Raw genomic sequence first — 22,382 nt, 5'->3', positions numbered from 1 at the left:
AGGAAATTATCCAACAGGTCAGAGCATGGGCAATACTAATAGACACCTACTATGTATGGATAGATTTTTCATTTAAATGGAAATCAGCCAAAAATCAAAGCACTGATGGGAAGCATATCAAAGCAGTTAGGAGCGGAAGGACTCATAGAAGTGTTTTATGAAAAAGCATGTAGCTAAAAGTGTTGAACTTTCACAGATGACTGTACAGAATTAGCTGTTTTGTCTCTTTCATTTGCTAATCAATTTTCCCTAGTACTAGCCCATGGCAACTAGCAGGCTGGTGCATTTGATTCATATGGTCAAAGAATGTTTAACCCCCTACTGACCCTCCAGTGTTTGCTCTCCTTCCCTCAAGGCATGGAAGGCTTTAAAGTAGAGAACTGATGACGGAGAAGAATTAATCTCTTGAGGCCTTTTGTCAGGAATGCTGAAAGGGAATCAGAGCAGTCTGACGTGGTGACAGCTGAAGTCAAGAGGAGAATTATGATATAACACAGCAAGTCAAAATGTTATGTGCCGTTGCATCCAGAAGGCCAGCGGTGTACGTGGATTATGCCACTTATTTCTCTCTTGGCTGTTTTTTCTGCTGGTAACTTGAGTAAATTCTGTATCAGATTCGCCACTGCTGGCTCCCAGCAGCAACCCCTTTAAGAAAATGAAGAGTTTTCATGGCTGCTTTTTAAGAATAAGCTGTTGAGCTTCTCATATGTGGTATGGAATGGAAACGGGCTATTTCTGAACCTCGTATTTTATCCCTTTCACAGGCTGTGATGGAAGCCTGGTTGTTGCTGCTGCCCTGGGCTGCCTTGCTCCTGCCTAGGTGCCTTCCTGTGTTTTGAAGCTGAGGCCTCAGTTTGATAAATTTCAAATTTCTCCCTGCACAGCCTCGTCATGTACCTTGTGCCAACACCAACATTGCCACCTGTATTAAGTTGCTTTTTGAATATACTCTTGCTCAAGTACATTTTGAGGGGTTTTATTATAAATTTAATTAATTATTTGCCTAGCATCCCAAAAATGATCAGGGCCAGAGTGTTATTTTTAACTTAGGTGAGAAGAGAGAGGAAGTGGATATACACTTTCATTCGCAAGTGACAGACATTTTATTCCCTCTCATTCTGCTCAACATGGAGAGCAAGGCAGAGCCACAGCTGGGCTCAGCTGCTGCTCAGTTTCGCCAGTGATTCCAAACCTATATATGTTCACAGTGGTATATCCAATTTGTGGCTGGATTTCTGGTGACTTCAATTTTAGGAATCTCCTGAGCTTTTAGGAGTCTCCTGAGCTCCTAGCTTTCCAACTAGGGCAGATGGAGAGGCATCGCTTTGAGTCCCCAAATTACAGTAAACCAAAGAGAAGTTTTGTTTATGATTCTGTCCAAGCACCTTCTGTTTGCAGCAGCAGATGTGAGAACAGGGCCTGTTTTCTGGGCGCCAGGGCTGGGCGGCTGCGTGAGGCTCTTCGTCCCTCAGGTCTGCTCCTCAGCTTTCATTTATTCCTTTTTATTGCTGGACCTGGACAAGATGGTCTCGAGAGGCCCCTTCCAAACTCTACCATTGTGTGACTCTGTGACTTCAGGGTGTGAAATAGTTCTCGGGATGTGCAGCGCTACTGCTGTGATTGCGAGGCAAGTTCCGGGTTCTCTGGGAAGCAATGGAAGATATGGCCATTCCTCATTTTCAGATGCTTCTTTTTTTCCTTGAGCGTGAAGGTATTTTTGGTATGGAAGGGATCTTGATATCTGCTTGCTATGGTACCCTTGTTTTCAAGAAAAGGTTGCTAACAAGGGCAGCGTGGGGACTACATTTCCTGGGGAACCCAGAGAACGTTTGTCGTGCTGGCCAGCAGATGTCCCCATTATCCCAAGCAAACTCAGCTGCTGATGTATTTAACTTCATATAATTAACTTCAACCCATATTCCTATCAGTAGTTAAGCAGCTGACTGTGAGAGAAGTTCAAAGTGCTCACATTTCTGCTTAAACAGTTTTGCCTATAGCTGACACTGAGTATTTTAGCAAACAAAACAATGATCCAAGTAGATGAAAAGGGAAATGAGAAAGGTGGACAGTGAGGAGTCAACTTCCCAATCTAACACTAGGGTGAATATAGAAACTAAAACATCCTTGAATGTGCGTTTACACACACACGCACATTACAGGGAAAAACTGAAAGGATGATTGAATGGGATGGGCTTTGGACTTCACATTTAATAAAGCCTCTGACAAGAGTAGAGTTTGGCCGTTCAAATCTAATCTTTGAATGTTTTATCTAGAAATGAAGAATTTTTGCCTTCTAAAAGCTATCAGGGAGATAGTACTTATCAGCTATTGAAGTACAGATTAATGTCAGTTTTCTAAATCGACTTTCTTGCGAAACAAGTCACGTAGAACTAAACAGTAACCTTGCAATCATCATGAAGAAAGGGGCAACAAATATCTCTATTACCCTATAAGTTCAGTTCACTCTAAACATAATGTCTAATTACTTCCGTGCACAGGGTGCAGTAATGTATGTAGCTCATAGTGCAGTGATTAAAGCTGGTTTATAGCCTCAGTCATCTGTGTGGGTGCAGAGCACACTTTGAGGCAAGCCCTTGAATGTTTCCTGACCTCATCCATTTGATCACAATTGCTAAAATGACACACTTCTGTTTTTTCCAGTGTGTCCAACGGAAATGTCTGAAAGAAATCAGATGATTAGTAAATTGGGATTTGCAAAAATGAGTCCTATAACTGCAGGCCTATCATGATTTTCAATATTTTATTCAATGTGGAATGGACTAAGAAAGCAAAATCAAAATTATAACATTATAAAAAGTAGAAAAAAACTGCCTGCCAGCTGCTATGACAAGACTTGTTAGCAGTACAGCACTTTGTATAAATCTCCCAGGGTACCAGACAGCATTTGCAAGAACTGTAGCAAAATTGATTGTTTAGCTGTATGGAGGCAAGACAGCTTCTTCATGGAACCATCTGGCCTATGCAGAGTGAGCTTGGAAGACTTCCCGGGAGTCCTGAATCCCAAACTTGACTCTATGTAAGTCATTAGTCTACTTTTCCATTCTGAGGACTGCAGAGTATGCAGCGGCCGAGCTTCATGCTCACTATGCTCTGCTCAGTGTAAGTAAAGTGCAGTTGCAATGTGACCTACAAAGTCCAGCTATACATTTTTTGTAGCCAGTTTAAAGCTGCTGCCGAAAGGAGGATGAACAATAACTCAGATTCATCCTATTCACAGAAGGCTGGCTGACTGAACGCCATTCGCAATCCATTAAAAGAGCAAATGCTGAAATGTGGGAGTGTTACAAAAAACATTCAGAATTAATTATTCTTTCTTGACTCAAGTACCTACTATGCTATGCTTGTAATGACTTCTCAGAGCTTGCAACTCTTTCTTTCAGCTAAGAATTAAAGTGCCCTGAGAAAGAGGATGATTCCTCTTTCAAGCCAGTGCGTGATTTTTTTTGCCCACTGCTTGGAGCGTGACCTGATGCTTGTTTGGGTCCAATCCTATTTCAGGAAATTCCACTGAGAATGGTGGGAATAGTTCGAAAGGAGGGGCTGCAGGAAGAGAGAGGCCTGAAAGTTGGAGCCGAGTTTAATATATTGAAAAAGTCATGTCAACAAAAAGCTAGTGTGATCTGTTCAGTGTGATTTGTAGTTACTCACTGCATATCATTTCAGTATCATACATTTTAAGCATTAGAAGCAGTAAGAGAGAGATATTTTGTTTATATAGACCTTTATTGCTACAGGATATCAAGTATGTCCAAAAGTAGCTAGACCAATATAGTCACTATAGTGACTATATAGTATAGACTAATACAGTAATGTGTTTATTCTTAGTGCCTAGAATTTGTTCCTAACACATCTATTCAGAGAGATACTCCAGTAGATCTTGTGAGAAGTCCTAGAAGTCTAAGAAACCAACTAGTCAAATTCTGCTCTACAGTATTGCTTTCAGCTTTTGCTAAGTTTAGAAGCATTCCAAATTTTATCTGAGTTATAATGTTGCCTAAAATAGTTTAAGAACAAACATTTACATCTGAAAATCATCTATAAAGTGAGAAAAAGGGAAATAAGCACAATCAAATGCCTAATATTGATTCTTGGAACACAGGACTTCATCCAAGTCCTACTTAAATTGCTATCAGCCCTCAACTAACGTTAATGGGGTTTGGATAGGGCCTGGAATGCTAGATTTTCATATAGCTTAAGTACAAAATATACCAAGCTGAGATTTTTAAAAACTTGTTTTAAAAGATATTCAAAAATTAAATGTAAATATGCTGATTTCAGAAGCAAATACAAATGCCTTCAGTTTCTTCTTTTCAACTTCAAATTGTGTTATCCTAAAAAATCATGGTCTGTTTTTTTTTAATAAATTCCAATGAAGTAGATATCCATAGAATTGTTTTGGCATTCCTTGTTGGGCATAAGAATTTTATCTGTGATTCAGCAATTAAAGGCAGACCCTGCTCAGGTGATATGTTTAAGATCACAGACAGAGTCCAGAACAGGTTGGAAGGGACCTCTAGTGCCCTCCGGGTCAGCCAAGGCAGGTTGCCAAACACTGTGTCCGGTGGGTTTTGAATGTCAGGATAAACATTTCTTATGATGAGAGATTCTTCAGTCCTGGCAGTTCAGTGAGAGCTCTTGAGCTAAGTGGAGCATGAGTTTGTGCTCTGAGCTGATCCTGCATTGCATGCATTTTTGTTTCCTTACTGACTCAAAGTGATTCAGCTATCATTCATGGCTGATTACATGTCAATATAAAAAAATAAGAGTACATTCCTATTAAAATGTACATCTTCATAAGCAAAATGTATATATGTTCAATTTGGTGAGGACATTAGCATTTGTTCCCATTTTAGGTAAGAACACTGTGAACAGCCTAGAGTCAATGAGATCAGATATCTGTCCAGAATATTTGTCTTCAGTATTTGGAGACAAGATTAAAAAGATAAATCTGTTTACATTAGCTTTAGCTAAGCCAATTAGCTACATATGAACTGAGTTGACTTTTGCTGATATTTTAGGATAGTTGAAGTATAATTTAATAATAGTAAATGCTAAAAATACATAGCAGATTATGGTACTATTGATGAAAAAGAAGTGCATGAAACTGCCTGAAAGGTAAATCACACAAAGCGGTACTCTTAGTTTCTTGTATGAGCACTAAAATGATACTGACAAGTGCTGCTTTCCACCAGAATAACTTGATATGTCTCTTCTTAACTGATTGCAGTACAGATGAATTACATTCTCTGCTCCCCAATTTTCAGAACTCAGGCCACCATCCGTTATATTAACCTTCTTGCTTGAATTTATTTGGCAAAGAAAATAAGCACTGCAAGTAAAAAAGTGATCAGTTTTCTTCTTTTCCACAATCTGGGCCTCTACTTCAGCTGTATCTTTCTCATTCTGTCAGGTGAGATCATTATTACGTGTCTTGTCCTGGACAGATACTCTCATTTGGGGTGTGTAGGTTTTGAAGCAATCAGTCAAAGGTCAGATTTGGTCAGAGCGGGACCCTTTCCAAATTACTCCTGGAAAAGAAGGGATGAATTCCTAAAGCAACACACTGTAAATGGAAAAAATTATTTGGTGAAAAGTAACATTTCACTGATCTTCCATAACGCAGCTCTGTCTAAGGAAGTCTGTCTGAGAATAGACAGACTAAAAATTAGAAAGTGAACAAATGTCTTAATAAGAATCTATCACATGCAGTGGTTCCAGAGCTTGGTTGGTTAATTCTTCATTTGTTCTCTATGGTTGTTCTGAATCTCTTCTCAGAACAACTGTGTGATCCCCATACAATGATCATGCGGTCAGAATTCTGGTTGCATTATGGAGGCTGTTAAGTTATTCTTTACCACGTGGGCCTAAGCCACTCTTCTCATACTGTCATTCCAGAAGCTTGACATCAAACCCAGCTCTGGGTCTGACTTTGCTCCTGGAAATCCCATCTTGATCAATGGCTCTAACTTGAGCAACTATAACTATTATGTAACAGGAATCAAAATTAAAACAGTTCATCTTGCTTTGTCTTTATTACTTGCAGGACATAACACATTGTACATGAGCAGCAAACATCAGTACAGTTAATTAGCAGTTGGTACCTAAGTTTAGAACAAGTGCAGCCATAAATAATGGACAGTACACCTGTGTGTGTGAAAGTTTTGAAGATTCAAGTTTTCTAATATAGCTACTGAAATTATGACTCAAGCGAGTGCACTTTAGCTAGAGACTGGTAGTAATTACTAGTAGTAATTGTGTGCATATGTACTTTAGGCCTTGACCTTGCATCTCAGATGTTCAGCATACCAAAAGTTTGGTTGCTTAGCAGTAAGTGCTACGTGACATATTAACTTCAATCAAATCTGAGCCACTTCAATGATGTCATGTTGTCCAAAACTCATTAATTACATTGAACATTCCCACAGTAACTGAAAACCTCAAATTATCTGCCTGAATTGATAGGAGCAGGATAATTGAATGATGGATCCCATGCTGTTACTTTGTACCTATGTATTTTACATATACATTTCAATAGGGAAATAAGGTGGCAAACGCTGTTTTTAGTGGATTAAGGATCATTGTCAGTTTTAGTATTAACTGCAAGATCAATAACACTGATAATAAGAAATGTGAAAAGCTGTATTCCCCACAGTACACCTTAGGAATTAATATCTTGAACTGCTAATATTCAAAGATTATGGTAGAATTGCAAAAGTGAGAGCTGGGGAGCTGGAGAGTCTATGCCATAGTTCTGCTGGAGCAACGTTGACGATTCTGCAGGAGAGAAAGGGAAGGGAGTCATTTTTTAATTCTTTGTATGAATTGAAAAATCTTTTTTTCTCTTAACCTAGCAATGTAGAATAGAGCTCAGAAAAAAAATTGTTAAGGATATTGATGTACTGAGTTACCAGACTCCAATTAAATTGCAGAGCAGTGCATGCAAATGCTGCAGGCTTTGTGTGTTCGTAAACCAGGCACGGGAGGTGAGGTCGTCCCTGATAATGAAGAATAATTACAGGATACAGATACAGACCACTGTTATTCCCAAGTATTTTTTGCTCATTCTCAATCCCTCTTTAGACCTCTCAAGGGACAGAGGAGAGAGCATTATTTGGTGGTATCAATATCTGGTCTTTCTTTCATTTGCTCACAAGTCATCAGCAGCATCAGTCTATTTTACATGATCTGGCCTGAGTGCTTGGTTTGGTTGGGAGTCCCTATAATAGGGAGAGAACTCCAGAAATTCATATCATGCCAGCTGAGAGAAAATAACTTACATTGTGTAATATTCTAGACAAAGTCCGCCTATTTGATGATGGAAAATCCAAATAGCTTGTGATCTCCTTGACTTTTATGAAGTAAGTGCTAGGAGAGGTTTTTATTTCACTTTAATGAACTAATTGTGGGCAATTTGCCACCCTGATCCAATATTCAGTTTTGAGAATTAGGGTATGTCAGTTAAAGTTCTTCCCAATGATGCCTCAACATGCTTGATTTGTCAGGAGCAGGAATGAGAAATGTAAGATTAATGAACAGGCCAACATTCTACTGATATGAAAAAATCAGGAAATTCTCTGGTCTATCAATCAAATTGCAGTGAAGAAAGACATGTCTGAAGCTGCTGGAAAAGAAAGCATGATTCATAGGACTGTGAAATTAAAAATATCTGTACTTTCTCTTTAGTAAAGAGATGCACACTCGTAAAGAGTTCTCTGTTGCTTTGCAATTGTGCATGCTGGCAGCAAAGGATGGTTTGGTGCATCTTCAGTTATGTTTCTAATTTTCCTTTGGTTTAGTCTGTTATTCTTCACATGTGTATAGGGCATGTTCAAACAGAAGTCTCAAAAACTGGCTAATTTGTTGTGCAGACAACAGATTGTGGAAGCCAATTTCTAGGTATTTTTATTTTTTTGTTGTACCCCTCACAGAATGCTAGGACCAGATGGAGAAGTGATGTAGAGTACTTATTTATTCTGTCAGCTTGCTCTTTCCAAAAAATGACAAACTTAGCATTTTTCAGGCTGGCTTTATAAGTCTAAGAATATCAAGAATGCACATTATGGGGGAGATTAGATTGTATACAATTAAAAAGATAATATTTTTATATAAAAATATCAAAGTTTTTCTCAATCCTTCCTTTGAGGAAGAAAGTGTCAATTTAAGGTCTTTGAAGACAGGAGAAAGAAAAGAGAAGGATCTTTAGTGGATCAGTCAGTCTTACGAGGCTTATATGGAGTTAAACACAAGTGTATATGAGATCTAATACATATTACAGTGTCAGTATTACAAGAAAAGAAATTCAGCCCCCCAAACATACACTGATAACAAGACATTCATAAGCAGAAGTTGGCTACCCAAAAAGTAGGAATGCTGAACATTTGGTGAAGTTTTTGAGGCAAAGTAAAATCCAAATTCAGTTTATCAAAGTTGAACTAAATCTGTTTAGACCAGCCAAGGACTGGTCATCAGGACCTATCTTGGTGGTGAGGAATGCCCCCAAAATGCTGAGTTTAGGACCATTAGAACATATCCTTATCCATTTTACACTACAGAATGGATGGTGTAAATTAACTGTCTGGATTGTGGAACCAAAAGACCTGCAGAAACCTGGCTGTCCAAATTATATTCCACTTTTTGCAAACTCATGCATTTGTGGCATTTTGCTAACATTCTTGTGCAAACTGACTGAGAACCAAAAGGCTTCTGACTTTCTCCTCCCCAAAGGAATATCCTCTTTACTAGTGTACTAACTCTGGAAATTCAGGAGAAGCATGTAATATCCTTGAAATTACAACTCTCTGCCAGGAAAATCAGATTTCACTCCTGAATCTAAAAGTATCTCTTATTATTAATAACAAACATGAATGTTGCACAACAGATTTGCATTGCACTTTGCAAAACGGACCAAGATGGTCTTTTCCAACCGCTATGATTCTATGATTCTAAGACATTTTCATAGCCCTAGTTAATCTGCAGGCTAAATTCAGCAAACATGGAATATTACATTTATATAATGTAGGGTATATTTAGCTTCCATTGCCGTGGACAGCTATCACTTTTCTGTTCTTAGTGTTTTTTTATGTTCAAAACAGCCCTATGAGACAAGGAAATGCTCTTATTCCTATAGGGAATTAAATCACAAGAAGCTATTTGACTAGCTCATGATGAGCGACCTAAACTGAGATATTTTCGCAACCACACTGACTAATAAATAAATATTTCTCTTGAAAGCAGGCAGAAGAAGGCAGGGAAAGAAATGGCTTTTACTTCAAATGATCAGTTACATGTCATGTAGGAAATCCTGTGAGCAAGGCCTGGGAGCTCTTTCCTAGTTTTCAGAAGCTCAGGGGACACCTGCCTTCCAATGAAAATTCTGTAAACACACAACTCTCAGACTGAATATTTTTGATTGTCAGACTTCTCAATCATAAAGTGGATGGGAGAACAGAGAGGCATGTGCAGAAAGATTGTGTTATCACTGAGGAGGAAATATTGCTTAAGGCATGTTTTAGAATATTTTAGATTCTTGTTGGTATTTGTTATTTAAGCTCAGTGATTTTTTTCTCCACTTCTTAGCAAATGGATTTCAAACCTAATTTTCCTGAACACTGCCATGTTCTACACAAATATGTAATGTTTCTAAGTTACTGAACTTACTACCTAGTAAACTAGTTTCTGCTGAGGGTCACTGTTACTAACTTTGTAGAGGCTAAGCAAAATTACAAATCAAATAAAAAGCTTTCATTTTCCATTATTGAACACACTTGTTTGCCTAAATCTCTGATCTTTGACATCAGTAGCAAAATGGAAATGCAGTAACATCTTGTCAGCAACTGGCTGCACCAAAGTACAATTTCTGAAGTCCAGCCCTGTGGTGTTGCAATAAGGAACACATGTGACATTCCCAACTAATTAGCCAAACAACATTTAGGACATACTAACTTATCTGTTTAGAGGAAACTCCGGCTGTCACAAACATACGTGAGGCAAATAAGAAAGATGAGCGTCTTTCCCAGACAATATCTTTGTTAGACTGTATTTGATTTCGAAAGGGTCACTTTCAATGTCAATAGATGTAAAACAGTTCATTCTAATGTAAAGATTTTAAGACTAATATTTTAACATTGAACTTTTCTGTAGCTGTCAAAATATCTTTCTGGGCCTAAGCTTCAAAGAGGCTTTTAATGGTTAAGTGCTACAACATACAATCTTTTCCCTATAATGTTTATATTCTATTTTAAAAGAAGAATATGTCACTGCAGTAGATTTGGCCATGAAGTCAACTAAGGAGGTTTCTGTGCTCCATGTGAGTTGCTGCTTCTGGAGGTAGGTCTACACAGTCATTTGCAAACTTGTGTCTTTCAGGCAACAAGCTTTGAGCATGGGCAAAGCAAATGTGTGTCTGTGAAATACCACAGAGATGCCCCTTTAGGGTGTTCTGGCATTGCTTAGTTACAGCGTATTTATGTTGGTTGAAGGTCAAGAATCTGTGCCACGGTCTTGATAAAATGGTAGTAGGAACTAACCCAAGTAACTGACCCCACAGAAAATAAGTGACCCAAGCTCTTCTGAAGCCCCGGGCCTGCCCGTGACTTCACAGGGCTTTGGAAATAGGCTGGAACACCCTTCAGTGATAGTAATGCAGAGGCAAGTGTGACCATGTAAGTATAATGCATGTTATAATATTTCCCCCCATTCTCTTTTTACCTCCAGAAAAGAGACCAAACCAGTGTGCTCATTTTCCTGCGTGAATATTCCTATAGAATTCCTGTGTGAATCAGCCTTTAGAAGATAAACATCAAATATATAAGACTTAATTTTAATGATAGACAATTTTTTGAATGCTCACTTTTATTTTTCCCCCAGATGTGAGTATCTTAAAGACCAGATATGACCAATCATCCCTTCTCTCTTCCTATGTATTCTGCTTCAGCTGCTTGTCTTCAGCAGGAATATTAATACATGCTGGATTCACACAAAGCTTTCCTTTCAGCTTCCAGTTTTGGAGGCCTGTTGTCATTAATTGCCATGGGGCACTTACTTAAAATCTGTTTCTACTTTCATCAACTGCTGTATTGGTTTTGTTTTAGTTTATAATTGCTTTCAAATGTACATCATAAACATATATTCTTTTAAAAACATTATTTTTAAAGACTAAGTTAATTTAAAAGGAAGTCTCCCAAAAATAAGGATATATTTTGGATGGCACATAGTCTCAGTGCGTAGGAGAAAAATGCAATGCTAGATTACTATATTAAAGTAAAATAAAATCAAAGTCAGTGAAATTTCATGAGAGTGAATATCCAAGCAGCATCTCTAAACTTTTTTTTTTCCCTAGAAAATTTACTTTTAAAGAACCTGGTTTCATACAGATTTTTCAGAATACTTTCATTTCTGCTTCTTTAAAAGGAGCTATTTTGCCTCTTAAGCAAGAGTGAGGGAAAGAAAAGTGGATTCAAATGCATATCTTCCTCTGCTAAGCAATTTCAACATATCCTGTTTCTGCTTGCACAAGTCACAGATTATTTGTGGGCACTGCACTGTACAAACTTAATGTGTAGTTAATTCTTCTCTTGGACTAAAGATTAATTTCTAGTTAACTTGGGGCTAGTTCAGTTTTTGACTGTATGTTTTAAAGCACATGAGAATATGAGTTGATTTTTATCTTGGCATTTAATGAAATGCATTACTTTCTTTTTCTTTTGCAAATTCAAGTAAGCCTAGAAAACCACATTCTCAATCTCCTTTTTAAGAAACAGATCTTATCAAAGTTGATTTTTTTATCATAAATTCCCAGATGTATGGAAAAATCAACTTGTTTATTTCATTAAAATATTTCTACTAAACATGTTTTTAATATATTTTAATGTAGAAGCTTACATTCTTGAACATTCACTTTGTATTTCTAATCTTGTCGGAGAGAAAAAAATCTATAAATATCGTATACTGTACAAGCTATATTTGGCTTCTGAATAGCTCTGAGTCAGCATAGATTGTTTAAAGCCAGTGGTTGCTGAAAATGGGTTGGTTCTATTTGGTTGACTGTAACTGCAGAATATGCCAAAATAAGCACAGATTCTACTCACACAATTAAATCATTTTTCTTATTGTATTTGTCACAGAAGTAACTAAACACTCCTCATTTTAATATTAGGAGTTATTTGGGTTGACTTTGCAGACAGGAAAAGTTCTGTGATCATTCTTCGGTGTGCAATTTTTTTTTTTTTTTAATGTCTTTTTAATATCACTAACTCAAGTTTAAATATAACTCTGAAAAAAATACCTCCCTGGATATTTAAACTGAAGAGACTCTGAATGCTTTGTAAATACAGAAAAAGAAAGAAGAAGAAGAAAAGAAAAATGATATTAAGTGATGTTCTCAAACTAGATGCTGACTGATAAGTGCTCAGTAGCTCTTACTAACACAGCTCTTTTTAGTTCTACAAGTGTTGACCTTGTGAGCTTGTTCAATACTATTATTCTTTAAGAAAATTAGGAGTAAACCTTAACACAAGCTTTCAATGCACACATCTTTGCTCGGTCAGTCTGCCTATTATACATGTAGTAAGACTTTCAACATAAATATTAAGCAATTTCCATATCATAGGGGAACCCACGAGCTGAGGAATGCCAAGGTAGGGGGCTGTCTGGTGGCAGCTTTATGGGCAGTCCACAAGCACTCTGTAAGGCGGCCGTAGGAATGAAAATTGTGCAAGAAGCAGATTGTGTTCTTTTTAAGGAAAGTATAGGGATTATTCTATCAGAAGGGCTAACATCGCATTTCTAGACAAGCAGAAGTTTTGGCCTTCACCACATTTACCTAAAGCTTTCAAAAAATAAGACGTTGAAAGGTTGATTGCCTTCTGCAAAGTCCTTTGCTGGTGATTACTTGTGATCTTAAGGCAGACAATTACAAACCTGTTACTATAACAATTTCATATGCTCAGACTCCAGACAGTTTCTCATTCCTTGAGCTGACGGTAAAATCATTCAATGATCTTTGCTTTAATCTTCTCTGTGCTTCTGACTCCCACATCCTTGTATTGCCTCAGTTCAGTTCTGTTCTCACAAAACCAGGAGAGAGCAGCTTAGAGAGCTCCCACTAAGGACAAACTCCAGGTTTTCCACCCAGCATGGGACACGAGAGGCAGCGGCAATCCCGTGGGGTGTAGGTTAAAGACAGTCCTAACATGACTGTGTTGTGCCTGTGTGACAAAAGTTCACTTTGAGGTGTTCATCCCAGAGCCAGCATCAACTGCTTTCCATACAATTGTCTCCCTTACTGTATGCTGAAGAGTTGCTGATAAACATTATATATAATGTGTTGCTTATAATAGTGGAGGACATGACTGCAAGACCTAGGAAGTCTGTTCCAGTCCTTTGTTTCTGCAGAAACTGAAGCTGTTGAGTTCAGAAATTGGCCGTGGTCTGCAGGCGCTGTTTCTTCTACAGGGCTCTGTGAAGCTGCAGTGCTCTCTGGGGATGCCTGGTGACTTTTGTAGGTACCATTAACAAATACTGTTGTGTCAGGAAGAGCCCTGATGATGATCTGGCTACCACAGAGAAATCACACAACTTTGTGTATTATATATTGTATTTATTTGTAAAGAAACAGTCTGCTACTGCCTATATACTTGATACTGTTGATCTAAAACTTTTTCTGTACTGCAGTCCCAGTTTGACTTCCATTGGTTTAACTAGAATAACTCCTAATTTACACAGAATCACTAGCTAAAACTGAGGGACAAATGGTGGATCCTTGTAGCTTTACAAGAATGAAGACAGTTGGAGAACTCAGATAAAATTTTATTGACACATGGAAAGTGTTTGGGCAATGAAAGCAACGTGCCGTTTGTCTAGTTCTATACAGTTTTTGCTGCTGTCTCAAGATGTGAAGTTTCTTCCACGTCTTTACATGATGTAATACACCATAAAAAACATCTTCCCTTCACTGTAGCCATCCCACTGAGTTCACTAGGAACAGATATGTGAGAAAAGTTAGGTGAGTTTAGCTGTATTTAGTTCTGGCATTTACACATTTACCTGAAAGTGGAAAAAAAAGAAGAAAAATAAGGAAGAGTGTGATTCTTAATCAAAACTAAATGCATAATTAAATGTTCCATTAAAGCACGAAGTCAGTTAGTATGTCATATTCAGTAGCTAATGAGGGAAAAAGGTTAAATTTACAGGAGAATTTTGCCATACTTACCATATCATGCAGTAAGATTTCAGAAGGAATTTATCCAATTATCATGAGGTTAGCAGATAAAGCACTAAAGAAACTGTTATAAGAGGCTTCATTGTTCCCCACAGAAGTTCTATTTGTTTTTTTTCATTGTTTCATTGGAATGATTCTCTAAGCTTTAAGACAATAAAAACACTCCTTTTGAACCAGATGAAAAATCAATTCTTATCCATGGTGTTCATAGCATAGATATGGTAATTTTATGACAGAACAAACTTCTGTGTCTCACAATGTGGCATTTCCTGATATAGCAGGCCTACATTTATGTTCTTTAAAGTAAAAAAAAGAAATTCAAAGTAGTTAAAGCAGCTATAGTAGTAATAAATCTAAAAGACGCACTCCCTGCTAATTTGTGTAAAACATGCAGAAATATTTCAGAATCTTAGCATCAAGAATAGATGTTGTTCTATGATATACCCATCATATTTATCATTCTTACTTAAAAGTTGCCATGACTCACTTGTGTTTTTTACCTGATAAGAGATATGAGGAACTTTTTGTGCCTCAGTTTCCTACTCTGTAAGATGTGGCACAATTGATCTTACCTTTCTTTGAAGAGACCAGAAGTCCATATCAGATACAAGAATGATTATGGGTCAATTCTTTTTCAGTCATTTGACAAATGAGTCTTTGTGAACAGCTAAGAGCTCAGATTGCTTTGGCTTGGCACATATGGCAGATAGTTTGTTTCTGTTCCCTGATGAGCTAGACTCTTTGAAGCAAGTCTGGGATGAATGCTCCATTATTGCTAATTAAAGATACACTAAAAAGAAATCTCTGCAGTATTAGCTCATAACTCAGTCTTTGGTCAAACATGACTTTCTGTAGATTTATTGTAAATGCTGACAAAATTATGACAATCAAAATCAAAGTATACTCCTCTCAGAACTGTAGAGAAGTTTTTTGCTGTATCCTCCCAGCACACAGTGCAAATATACAGTCAAAAATATAGACACAATTTAGCATCTGAGTACATTTTTACATCTTAATATGCATATTACAGATACAAACCCCTAAGATTTTCAGCTTTTAATATTATATTGCTATCCAGCTTAAGTGATTTTTATTCCTTAGAAGCCATTTCCCTTGGTTTAAAACCATGGGAATTTGTCTTTTCTCACTTGCCAAAGCCGCAGAACAGAACAACCATCAGAAAGTAATTAACACTGTCTGTCTTTTCAGATTAAATTAAACAGATGTAAGGTATATGTCTAGGGTAGAGGTTGAACTTATTAAGTGAACCTCAGTGAAAACAATAGAGTTTGTATCTTTCACCACATGTATTTATTAATGAAGAATTTTTCCTTGTTCAGTTTTCTTTTAACATTAAAAAAAGTTACCCTCTTGTCATGATCATAAGCTCTTAGCCATTCAAGATTTTTAAATAACAAGAAGGAAGAGAGGTCATAAAACTGAACTATTGACAAATGGAATTTCGGAGGACTAGAGCAGCACTTTGGTCAGAGCGGGCTAATGTAATAGGCCTGCCTGTATTTGTATGTCTGTCTGTTGATCTGTCTGCAGGGAGCTGGTTTTAAAAGTCCCACTATCAATTTTTGAGCACATACATACAGGCAATAGTCTATGCCATGTTTTTAACAGTATCCACAGGACCAAACAGCGAATATTTTAACATGAGTTGAGCCTCTTTTGTATCTCCCGTTAATCACTGTGCACCTCTGGCTGGTCCTGCGGCCTTCCTGAATGTCAGTCACTGATGCTTGTCTTACCAGTAAAGCTCCTAAGCACTTAGGAAACGTTCTCCCTTCCACTTAAACAATTAAACACACTTTTAAGCACATACTGTATTGGAAAGAAGAGTGTAATCATGCAAAACATAATTATTTACACATCTTGTTGAACTGTATACCATTTGAACAGATAGAGAACTGCCAGCAGCAATAAAGGCTGCAATTTCTTTATTGTCATATTTTTAGGTATAAGATAGCATTTAAGCATAGACATCCATTAAGTTATGATCACAGCGTAATTGCTATGAGCAACTGTTGAATATTGTAAGCTTGCTTCTGCATGTGTTAAACGGTGTAACGTGTTTTCCAGTAGTGCTGTGCTTCAAGGGCACAGCTTTTGTGATATGGCAAAGCAGCAGTTCAGTGCTAGGGATTGCTGAAGGATCATCCAGGTAAAGAAGGAAATAACATATATAAACTCTCAGTTTTCCTGCTGAAACCAATGAAGACTTTGCTGTTACGATTTTGCTTAGTGCCCTGTGTAGGAGTGCAGCGCACAAGTGGAAAACAGCTTGTGGAGAGGGATTAGACTTTCCGCGGTGTCACTGGCGGCTCCCCACCAGCAGCAACGTTTCCCCTCTTCACGTAGCAGCTTGTCAGGCATGCAGGATGCGCTGGAGGAGGCAGGGCCAGAGGCCTGGCTGTGTTCCAGCACCTCCCGTCTCCAGCAACCTTCTGACCGCTTTGCCTTGCCAACGCCTTCTTAGGCCGCTACATGAAGAACTAGAGAAGGGAAGGCTCTACCACCGGCCATCAGTGGCAGCTGTGGCCCTGGCATCCCTAACAGCGCCATTTACAGCATCTCATGGTTTCTTCTAAGCAGTTCTGGGAGCCCCTTGAGGAGCAATCTGTCCTAAGGAGCAGTAGCAGTGACTTACTGCACTTCTGCTTTCTTATCTTCCACTGTACAAGGCCGAGTTCTTGTGCACCTGAGAGTCTTGCTCTGGCATTTATGGGACTCGTTATATTTTGGACCTGTCCCACTAGACTGTTTTCTTCAGTGTGAATGTTTGAAAAAACAGCATGAGAACAGTAAGCTAACCTGTTTATTTAATTTGTTCCATGATGAATCCAGGAGGAAAGGTTGTGCTTAAAAAAATTAATAAGTGAATAGACGTTATTTGGAAATCCAATCCCTTTATGATTCAGTAATCCTTCGTAGTCAAGTCATGCTCCTACCATGAAGCCTACAATAAGTGGCCAAAAGAAGTCATCAGGAGAAGTTACTTAGAGCTAGAAATCTGCAAAGCTTTTGTCAGCATTACATGTTTCCTTTAGAAGTTGAGAAACTCCAAATTTTTTGTTAAGTATGCATTTTTTTTGTATCCCATGATAGCATGATCCATTCTGCTGTGGTAAATGGTAATCCTTGTTCTTAATCTTACATTTGGAATTGGAGGAACAGAATTCCATTATCTGCACCTTGGTGAGACATGAAATATAATCCAAATCCTCTTATTCAATTAACCTGGCTTACTTTAAAACAATCAAGCCTTTTGTCTTCACTGGGCTATTTTGTGAAAAAATGTGCTTAATGTAACGTTGATGTTTATCTAAAAGCAACAAAGTGACTATGCTAATATTTAGGACACAAACTTAGATGAAGAGATTTCAGATAAAGCAGTAAAGTGCAATTTATTTCACTTTTAGATAATGCTTCCATAGGACTAAAGACCACGAAATGTAGCTCCCCCTAATTGCTAGCAATGACTTGAAATGGAAAAGGGAGAGAAAATTTCAATGCTCTCAGTCTCCTTGCCACAGCATTAGGAACTACTTCTCAGGGCAGAATACACATTATACTTTTCTCTTTCACAGCCTCATCCTTGTAAGAAGTTCTCAGTCGCAGATCACCATCCTTTTATGAGTCTAGTATTTTTCTGATCTCACTTCTGAGATTTTTCTTGATTAGCTCTCAGACAGCAAGTATTTTGGTGTCAGCATGAACTGCTAGTACCTTTCTGCACCTGGACTGCAGCCCTGTTTCTGCTATTAGAAGGTGATATGAAGTGCTGCTAAGACACTGAGCACACATTTCATTGGTTCTGTGACTTCTAGGATGGATCCTAGGATCTGTATTTGGATTTGAGTCTACTCTTATTTTTCTCATTGATAATTTCCAAATACAGCCATAGAGCTTGTAACACTTAAGGCAAATACCAGCATTAGATAGACACCACCTGACCACTTTAATTCTTTTGCATGTGAATTTTCCAGAATTTGTCGTTCCGCCTGGAGCCAAGTAAGCTTCAGGGCACCTTTCGTTTTCATCAAACAACTGCACGTGAAGGCTGAAAAGATGTCTTGATTCTGCTGAAAGCAAGATTAATTTGCATGGGGAACAGCAAAAGGAGAGCTAAAAGGAATCGTTATGGCTATTTGGGACAGAAATAAGTCAAGCAATAGAGAGAAGCTGGAGGGATCAATGCTAAATGGCAGAATCTTTAGCGTGGAGGGTTGACAGCAGAAGGGGTTATGTGTGAGAGAGAGAGAATTTAGCTTCTCACTTGTGCTTGGGTGTATAATAACAGTAAACAGGAATTAGATGTACAGTGTATGGACAACTTGCTAACAATCTGATCCTTCCTTTGTTTACAAACTGTGCCACTGAATCTCCATGGATTAATGACATTTAGAAATCACTGCTTCCTCTGCTATTTTTATATTCTTTTTTCTAAGTTTTGCATTCTTAACCAGTTGCTTCACATTCCATATGATATAAATACAAATACTTATATTTTAGAAGATCTATAAGCAAAACCAAATGAGGGTAGAACAGCTTGGTACTTTCCTTGACCTAACACTTGTGCAGAAAGTTTTTAATTTTGACATGACTAGACAGATACCAAATACCACATGCTTTTAGCTAACCTCAATACACAATTAGCAGTCTTTGTAATTAATCAGGGCAGAAAATTGGAGACAAGGGCCTAACAGAGCCTTCTCTCAGTCTTAATGTCCACTCTGCAAAAGTATAAACTTTTTCCCTACTCCTTGGACAATTTTCAGAATAGCTCTTGCACAATTCACAGATGACAATTGCTATTGTTGCCATTCATGCAAAGGTCTGTCAGTCTCCGAAACTTAGTCATTATTTATGCTCAAAGACAGGAAATACTAATGAGGTTTGATTTTATCAGTCTCTATGAGACTACTTGCATGTAATTCTCCTCAAAAGACAAACTCTAATATTACTTTTCGTTAGGAGGAAGGGTCAGGGGGGAATATAAACTTATATGTAAAACAGTATTTCTTAATAGAATCTGTGCATTTTTATTCAATGGACTTGAAATGACATCAAAGATGCCTAAAACCACATAAATCAGGAAATAAGCCGCAATTATATGGATGCTGAGGATTTCATTGTAACACCCTTATCACTGCATTAGGACTGTTTATAGGATACTATCTCTCAGCTACTGTTTTCTTAATAAATACTTCAGATTCCTGGTATACCTGTATTTCAATCTAAGTATTTTCTATCTCTTTTAATACAAAATATAAAACAAAAGCTGCGTTTTTTTTTTTTTTTATCCCTCACCTAATTAAAGAAAAGGCACCAGAGTTCAGTCAGTAGGAACTAAGCTGCCTAATAGTTAAACATTTAATTGGAATTTTCAAAAGTAGTTGTAGTGAAATATTATATCCAAAACTGAAATACTCTGGTGAGTAGTTTTATATGTGAGAGAGTCTTAGATTATTTTTTTTCTCTTGGTTTTCACTTGTATTTCTTTCACTCTTTCGCTCACTTACCGCTCAGCAGTGTGATTTAGCAGTTAACAGCCTGATTCCGAATGTTTCTCAGCCCAAAGATAAAAGGTCAGAGAACAATGCATTACTAAAAACTCCTGTGTAATTAGGTTACTTCCAATGTAAATTAAAGCTACTTCAGTTGAAATGAAATGTGCTTAAATTGTTGTTCATGTAGCAGTCATTACACATTTTTGAAGTTCATCTCTTAAAACATGGATTTAGAGTGTTTTTAGTTTGATAGCTGAAGAATTTTCCATGTGGCTGGTCCCATTTCACAGATCTGGCATTAAGCTGGGATCAGAAGAAAAAACATAATCATCTATAAGAATTAATTACAGCTTTAGTGGCTAAGCTAACTTTAAAAGATACAGGCAGATCTGTACTCATCAAATAGTGATTTTTTCAAGCTTCTTTGTTGATTGTCTTTGTTGTGGGAAAGTATGAGAGACATTTCAGGAATGACAACCTGATTGCAAAGATAAGTACCAGAAAAGATTTGATCATGTCACTGATATTGATGGGAAAATATAACTCAGGGTTTCATGGGGATTGACTTGATGGGCAAGTTAAAGTGCATGTGTAAGGATTAGGCTTGTCAGTGCGAAACACTGGGACTGCCCGTACAGTTGGCTAGTTTATGCACAACAAGGCAAGGCAACACAAGTAAATCTGCAGTCTGTACTGAGTAAGCAGAATGATTTTGGTGTGGGCTGCCACCTGAGCTGTCGAGGAGAACTGTGTTGGAGCGGAGCAGTCAGCAGCGGCTGCAGAATCACAGTTTGCTCTGCGCCCTGGGCACTGAGAAAGCGCTGGCACAGGCAGTCCCAAACCATGACTTTACCATAGAAATCATAATTAAAAAATTATATAGAAAAAAAGACTATGGTTTATAATATTATTACACAGAATAAAAAATATCCCAACTCATTGGAAAAATGCTTAGGTAGACTATCTTTTTTTTTTTTTTTTTTTTTTTAACAAAGAAATGAAGGAGATTGTTCTACTTGGCTGCTGCTGTGAGAGGTGAGGCAGAGGCTGTGCAGCCCAGGATGAAGGGGTTTAATGGCTTTAAGTCATTTTTGAAATCCCTCAACTGTGGTGTTCTCTGAGGGCTAGAGAGATTCTTGCTACAAGTAGAGCCTCAGCAAAACTTCCCCAGTTTGCACCAGCACTCCTTAACGCTTTTAATCTCTATGCTGCCTGTTGAGGCCCAAATCCTGAATCATCCCTCCTAACTTTTTCCTTGGGGAGGGAGTCATAAGATGGCAGCTTTACACTTCACTCTCGTAGGATCTGCAGTAAGGGAATCTTTATCTCCCGGGACTCAGGGCCCCGGAGAGTTCGTCCTGCCATTCCCACTCCTCTCTGAACACAGAAGGGGAAGAATGAGGGAAGTAATCTGAACTTCAAGCCATCTCTTAACACGGAAATTTATGAGACATACCATACCAAGATATGGATCCATTTTGTTAAAACTGAATTCTCAAAGCAATTCTCTCTCTGGTTAATCAGTTGCAGAATCATATTTCTGTTTCTCATGGTCTGTTACTATTGATTTTATTATAGCTCAGCAATGTGTAATTATTTGTGCTACTAATATGGAAGGGTATTCGAATAGCACTGCTTGGTGTGTGCCCGTAAAAGCTTCAGTCCCCAGTGACTGGCTCCGTTTGTTATCAGCAATTAGGCAGTAATGGCAGAACAATAGTGATGGTTTAGTTCTCAAAACACAAGAGTGTTTTAAATCCATTCCAGTATAATAAAACTTTGAGATATAAACCAAGTTCCTCATTTTCCTATGAAGTTATTTCCTCAAAGCTGGAAGGAACTGCACTCCACAGGCACGCAGAAGTTTTCAAAACAAAGTTTGAGAGAAGGAAACTTTATTTTCTACTTGGGCCTGTTCATATAGTCATTCCTCAGACCAGGACTCTAATTTAAGTCTAATTTGTTATAGATCACAAAATCACAGAATCACTGTGGTTGGAAAAGACCTTCAAGATGATGGAGTCCAAGCTCAACCCCCTGAGCACCCTGCCTGCTACCCCAGTCCCTGGGCGCCTCATCCGTGTGTTTCCCGGGCACTGCTGGCGCCGGTGGTGCCACCCTTCCCGTGATCTGCTTGTGTTCCGTGCACCTAACGACCACGGGAGAGCTGCTGTCCTGTAGTCAAATCCAAGGGGTCACAAACTAATCCAGAGGATCTTACTGCGTCTGTACTCCTGCTGGTGCATTTGCATTCGTGATTACAAAGAACCATATGTAAAGATCAAAGTAAGAGAGTAATGTTCAACCTGGTAGTGCCCTATACTGGAGTCAATTGCATGAATAATTCAATATTTTACAGGCATGCATTGTAGAAAAAGGCAGATGAAGAATCTTTGTGAAAGTAGCTCTGCATTGATGTGTCTCTGCCCAAAGTGCACTGGCATTGAGAGCTTTTTCACTGTTGTCCTAAATCTGTGTTCTTTTTGAAGTTTTCAAACAGTTTTGTCCTGCAGATTACAGGAACAAAGGTACCTGTGTTGTGCAGCACTTTGAAGAGGTAAGCAAACAGCTGAAGAGTCACCTGCTAAGAACTCTTCAGAAGTAGACTGCATTGAACACTCGAT

The sequence above is a fragment of the Nothoprocta perdicaria genome, unplaced genomic scaffold (genome assembly GCF_003342845.1).
Source record: "Nothoprocta perdicaria isolate Ctin4 unplaced genomic scaffold, notPer1 scaffold_18, whole genome shotgun sequence".
NCBI lineage: Eukaryota > Metazoa > Chordata > Aves > Tinamiformes > Tinamidae > Nothoprocta > Nothoprocta perdicaria.
The sequence above is the reverse complement of the archived record's forward strand: the minus strand, read 5'-3'. Positions refer to the sequence as shown.